Raw genomic sequence first — 6,961 nt, 5'->3', positions numbered from 1 at the left:
CTGGGAAGCCATAACAAGCACCCCGGGTATGACCTCAGATGATCAAGGGACAGCTGCAGCTTGTTGAACGTCGGCCAGAACATCACGTCCGCCGAGCTTCCCTGGTCCACGAGGACCCTGTGTACCTTTCTCCCTGCGTGACGAGGGAGATGACCATAGGATCGTTGTCGTGGGGCACAACGTCCCGGAGATCCGCCTTTGTAAAATAATGTCAGCATCGGGGAATGATCTTCCACCAAGTCGACAGTCATCACCGACCGAGCGTACCTCTTCCTCTGAGAGGTTGTACATCCTCCTCCAGAGAAGCCCCCCGCGATCGTGTGCACCTCCCCGTGCACAGGTACCTCGTGCTGCGGATCTTCTGCTGGTGGCCCGACGCCCGATCACCATGCGTCTCTCGCAAGTAATTGCTCAGAAGCCACTTTTTACCAACTCCGCGAGTTGGTGTCCCAACGCCAAACAGGTGTGGAGTGAGTGGCCATAAGCCTGTGGAAACTCACACCACACGTTCTTCTTCCTTCCGAGCACCTTGTCAGTCTTCTCTGGCGCTCGCAACCTTGCCGCTATGGCTGGAATGGCGATCAGCTCCGCCAATTCCACCACCAAAGTCAAACCTGGGGGGCGCGTTGCTCTCCCTCGCGCGCCCCTTGCCTTGGTCCTTCCTAGGCTCGTAAGGGCGATGCTTCCCCTGAGCCTTCTTTCCTTCTTTGGCCTCACACCCTCATCGGCTGCTGAGACCTGCTCGGTCCTCCACGCGACTTGGTCGGGTTGCGCTTCCCCTCTTCTCAGAAACCTCTGTTTCTGCCACGATGTGCGCTACAGCACGACGCCTAATCTCTGCGAAGGTGCTGGGTGATTTCTGATCAAAGATTCACTGAAAGGGCCCGGCAGAACCCCTTTCTTGAATGCATGCACCAGCATATCTTCATCTTTACTGGGCAGCCTCACTACCTGAGCTCCAAAGCGACTAAGGTAATCCCTAAGGGACTCACCTTGGTTTTGTTGCACGTCGAACAAATCATACGACACCACTGGGCGTGCCCTGTTCATGCCCTGTTCATGATATACTGCTCCATGAACAACTTGGAAAACTGTTGAAACGAAGTGATGTGGCCATCTGGTAGGCTCACGAACCACTCCAAAGCAATCCTGCTCAGGGTGCTCATGAAGCTTGCAATACACTGCATCTGAGCCCCCAGAGAGCATCATCTGGGTGTGAAACGTTGTCAGATGCGTCTCTGGGTCCTCCACCCCTGTAAACGAGGCTTTCACCCCCACCAAGCCTGGTGGCACCACTGCACTCATAATCTCATATGAGAAAGGCATGGGGAAAGTCCTGGGGAGACGGTGGCGGCACCACCTTTCCTTCGCTGCGCGTTCCTTCTGCGCTTGCAGCGCCTTCGCAACTCTTCATTTACTCTGTCCAACTCCTCATTTCTGCCCTGTGATGCAGCCAAGTCCGCCTGCATCCTTTCTTGTTCCATTCTTGACGCTGCCACATCATCTTGTAGCACTCGCATCATTTCCAGGACCTGCACCATTGTCATGGCTCCTTCTTCAGCTGATGGCGCGGATGAAGTTTGCCTTGTCTTCCTCATTTTCTCAGTAAAGAATCTCAAGAAACAAACGAAAACTGACAGCAAAGGGTGGATGGGATCACAAATTCACACAGGCCCCACGGTGGGCGCCTAATGATCTCGAAGGTGATTCGAACGTCGAAGGATTCGCCACGTCAAACTCTGTCTTCCACAAGAACGCTCCAAACACTCCACAAGAACTCCAAGCAAACCTGCGAAACACAACAAACGACGCCTCTAGCGGCCGATTGCACTCCGACGCTCAAGTCAGCCTTGCAAAACCACCAAAGAACTAAGAACTAAGAATCTCAGCGAGACTCGTGTGCACTCTGTGATTCTCTCTCTCTGTGTGTAAACTAGTAACTTGCAAGAATGAATCTTACCTTTCTCTGCATGAGCGCGGAATGCCTTTATTACTCGTTGCGCTCCTAAGTTATTCGTGTATGAAGTAACTTAGCGCGTTTCTTTCACTAGGTGTCTCATGCAACCTCAGCGTGAATACCAAGTGTGGCTTGGCTAAGCGCACGCACTAGGCATCACCTACTGTGTGACCGATCACCTCTGCTTTGCACCATGCACGTCATGGGCTAGGAGAGCACCAATCACCGACTGGCTACTAGCTCTCTTAGACCACCCTCATGCACAACACTGCAAAGCACATAACTTCTCCTTTCTCTAATACTCTGCCACACAAGGCTCGTAACGCAGCGCTCTCGCTGGGAATCACCCCTCAGTCCCAGCTTAACTGCGCGTAACACGAAGACCCGATGACCATCGCTCACCCCAAACGACCGATCGGTTCATCATAGCGCCACGCCTTCTGCCTCATGGCGCTTATCTAGGCGCTGATCGCGCATCCTCTAGGGCCACCGACCACCCACTGATCACCGATCACCCCCTGGGTGACTTTCTCAAAGACACATCTGCTTCCGTGGCCCACATGTCCCACTAGGAACGGTCCACGTGGCTATCTGTTACTGATGTCACCGACTACCGATGGCCGACCGGATAAAAAAGAATCACAAAATTTACAAAAATAAAAGAAGTATTAAAAAAAGAACAAAATGATGATATGGATTACAAATTTCAAAATCATTTATTCAAAAGGGTTTGAGTGCATTCATTTGTATTTAACAACCCTTTTGCATGATTGTCATTTTCAACACCACCATAAACCTCTCTTAGCTAAATATAAGTGATATATAGTGAATTACTCCAAGCAAATTTATCCAACCATATATGGGTGTTTCTCCTCGTTTCAACGGTTTTACCAAGAAGGTAAAACCCTATACAAAGGCTAACACTTATGTAAACACGTGAACTTTATGTTGTTCTTAGGCAGAGTGATGCATGAAGTGTGTGTAACGTGACCTCAATGGAGGAGGCCAAAGTACAATTATCTAATCTCAATGTTAATAGTTAATCAGAATAAGTGGTGACTTGTGTAGGAATAAGTGCATGACGTGTGTGTAAAGTGATCTCAGTGGAGACACCAAGGTCAAGTTGTTTAATCTCAACGTTAATGTAGTTAGTCACAATATGTGGTGACCTGTGTAGCAATAAGTGGTGACCTGCTACCATTTTTCTGCATAATAATGTAATTTTGGAAATTTTAAACTTTGTTTTGTTCTTGGGTGGGGCGGTTCATGAGGTGTGTGTAAAGTGACCTTAGTGGAGAACACCAAGGTCAAGTTCTGTAATCTCGATGTGAATGTAGTTAATCAGTAAGTGGTGACTTGTATAGGAATAAGTGATGACTTGCTACCAAGTTTCTACACCCTGATCAAATTTTTGAAAATCTGAGCTTATTGTTGTTCTTGGGGGGTGGTGCATGAAGTGTGGGTAAAGTTACCTCAGTGGAGGACACCAAGGTCAAGTTTTGTAATTTCAGTGTCAATGTAGTTAGTGATAGATACACTAAGTGATTACCTAGGTAGGAATAAATGGTAACTTGCTACCAAGTTTCTGCATAGTGAAGTAATTTTAGAAAATTTTGAGTTTTATGTTGTGCTTGGGTGTGGTTGCATGAGATGTGTTTAAAGTGACCTCAGTAGAGGACACTGAGGAAAAGTTCTCTAATCTTAGTATAATGTAGTTACAAAGTAAGTGGTGACTTGTTAGGAATAAGTGGTGATCTGTTATCAACTTTCTGCACACTGAAAAAATTCCCAACATTTTTTAGCTTACTATTGTTGTTCGGTGGGGTGGTGCATGAGGTCTGTGTGAAGTGACCCTAGTGAAGGACACCATGGTGAATTTCTCTAATGTCATTGTATATATTATCACAATGAACAAGTCAAACCTGTAGTTGTGTACAATATTTATAATTTATGTTTTAGGTTAGACAATTTTATTAGTTAATGTTGGTATGTGTTAGCAATGTTACATTCTTCAAAATGTTTAAAGTAATCAATTTCATTTTTCATGTGATAAATAAATTTCGCACGTGATAAACAAACTCAATTCACCTTATTCATCATCCTTCGTAACTACTCTGCAAAATTACTAAGTTGAAAAGATATTATTATAATTATTATCAATATTATTAATCTTAACATTATTATTAATAATATTATCATCAAAATTAGTATTAGTGTATTAATATTAAAATTAAAATTAAATTAATATTAATAATAATATTAAAATTAAAATTAAATTAATATTAATAATAAAATTAAAATTAAAATTAAATTAATATTAATAATAATATTAAAATTAAAATTAAATTAATATTAATAATAATAATATTATTATTAACGTTATTATTATTATAATTACTATATTATTACTATAATAATTTTAATAATAATAATCAATAATATAATATTAATATTAATAACAAGAAACTAAAACAAAACACAAACTTAAAACAGAAGTTGCAGAAAAAGAAAAGCATAGAAGTTGCAGACAAAGAAAAGCATGTGATGTCTTAAAATATTAATATTTGTTGCCAGATCATCGGATCGGTTGTATACTGGCGTACATATTATATGGTTGTCTAAATATCGACACCCTTATCACAAATATCTTGTAGCTGTTGACAGAACCTATCAACACATGACGATTCTAGATTGTCGCTCAGTAAGAAATTCCTGAGTTTGGCATGATTTTCTCTTACTTCTCTGCAAACCACATTCCCATCATCCATAACAGTTTGCACAGCTTTGCATACACTTTCTTTTGTGAACAACCCATCTTCTTCACCTTTCTCCACTTGCACTCCAACCTTTAAGATCATACTCAACATCTTTGCATTCATGATATGATCACTACCAAGTCGTGGTAGCAGCACCAACCCACACTTGTTAACAAGCGCTTCTGTCATAGAAGCAGCTCCACAGTGTGTTATGAAGCACCCAACAGAAGGGTGTCCCAAAATCAATTGTTGCTGCACCCAACCTCCATATGCAATCCCTCTTCCTTTAACTCTTTCTTCAAACCCTTCTGGCAGAGCCTCTTCAATAGACTCAAATTCATCAGGGGGCTTAAGTGCTGCAAGAAATGGAAAACCTGTTAATTCAAGACCAAGCAACAACTCTTGAAGCTGATTTTGTGGTAACGGGTTTTCGCTTCCATAAGCACAGAAAATAACGGAACCCGGGTTGAATCCCCCAAGCCATGAAACCCATTTTTCCTCTAAAGTGGTGTTTGGTGGCTCAGGTAAAAGTGGCCCCGAAAGTAAAACAGGCTTCCCATACACAGTTTGAAGATACTCAGCATATGGCCCGTCAATTTCTCTGCAACCTTTGAATCCAATTACATCCGCGGAGCGGAAACCTTTGTATGCCCGATCGTACAGGAGAACACCACTTCCAAACTCCAATTTCCTTATTGCAACGAGGAACCGAAGTTCATGTAGCTGAAACTTGATGCATGAATCAGGGAACCCCAGAGGAGGTTCCATTAGATCAAGTTCAGTTAATTCTCTTCCTTGGCTTCGTCTTGGTTCTTCTACAAGGTATGCAGATGATAATGGTGAAGCATGAGGTACATGACACTCTTGATGCCTAGGCTCCGAGACAAGTTGGGTAGCCAATGTTGGAAATCGAAGAAAACAATTTGCGGGTTGAGATCCCTGAGGAGAAGTTCAATGTCCTTCTGTGTGCGATCCATGCGGTGGCCAGAAGTGGGAATAAAGAAAGGGGATGTCTGAAGTGGTCTCAGCATGGTGAGGAAGGCCATGAACAATGAGGAAGTTTGATGGGGATAAAGGTGATGAGATGAGGGGGAGATTGAGGTGGTGTAGTTTGGTTTGTGTTCTTTGTGGGACTATAAAGGAGATTCTGTGGCCTCTCTCTGCTAATTTGTTGGAGAGGAGAAGATTAGGGGTGAGGTGTCCCATAGCAAGCCATGGAAAGATTGCTATGTGCAAAGGAGCAGCACTGCAGCATCCATAGCTGTTGGAGTTATTTGCTGATCGCCTTGAATGCATGGAGAAAGCTAGGCTATGTATAATCTATATCAAAAGATGCCTATTATAAGGTCACCAGCATTCTCAAAGTCATTATCGTACTTAGTTTCGTAGTGCCGTGTCTTCATGTGGAAAGAAACGAAGAAAAAAAAATCCTTTTACAAAAATGGAACAAATTTTAGAAGATTTTTATTAGATTTGTCAGATTTTTTAAAACCACCACTTGTCACGACTTATGTAATCTTAAAAAAAAATCATTTAATAAAAATTAATTTTAAAAAGTATTAATTATTATTTTATTAAATTAAATATTATTTTAAAAATTAAAATAAATTATTAGTATTTAAAATAATTTTTAAATTGATATCTAATTAAATATCAAGATTTTAATTATCAATTATTTTAGATATTAATATTTTTTTATGTATAAAATGATATATAATTTAATATAAAATAATAACTAATAATTTTTTATTTTTAAATTTAGTTTTTATTTAATATGTTTTTTAATATATCTCATCAAAATTTAATGTGCACATATTAATAAGTAACTTTTAATATGTCATTATAATTGATTTGAAAGTTATATTATCCTTATTAGAAAATAAGTGACTCTTTGGAAAATCAGATGTATATGTGGAAGTTCACTGCACACCAAAATTCATTTTTTTTTATTCTTTTGACTTTTATGTACTAGTGAAAAAGAAAAAAAAAATTGAGAGAAATTATTTAATGGAAAAGTAACCTGTGGTAAAAAAAAATTATTTATAGTTCTTAATAATTTTCGTCATTATTATTGTATTGGTGAGACTGATCCAAGCACTTAAGTGTAGTAGTTCGGCTTAAGGTAGATAATGGGTCCTAGGGTTTGTCATGAGGTCGGTCCAGATGATCGACAATTCATATTAAGCAGATAATTAAAACAAAATCATATGGTGAATAATTGAGGTAATTAAGCATATATATATATATA

At 40.5% G+C, this 6,961-nt stretch overlaps 1 pseudogene; it reads right to left on the bottom strand.

Annotated features, from left to right (window-relative positions):
* Positions 1-4,478: 4,478 nt before the first annotated feature.
* Positions 4,479-6,024, bottom strand: LOC137829947 (cyanidin 3-O-galactoside 2''-O-xylosyltransferase FGGT1-like; annotated as a pseudogene).
* Positions 6,025-6,961: the final 937 nt, after the last annotated feature.

Source organism: Phaseolus vulgaris, chromosome 11 (genome assembly GCF_000499845.2).
Source record: "Phaseolus vulgaris cultivar G19833 chromosome 11, P. vulgaris v2.0, whole genome shotgun sequence".
In the NCBI taxonomy this organism is placed as follows: Eukaryota; Viridiplantae; Streptophyta; class Magnoliopsida; order Fabales; family Fabaceae; genus Phaseolus; species Phaseolus vulgaris.
The sequence above is the reverse complement of the archived record's forward strand: the minus strand, read 5'-3'. Positions and strand labels throughout refer to the sequence as shown.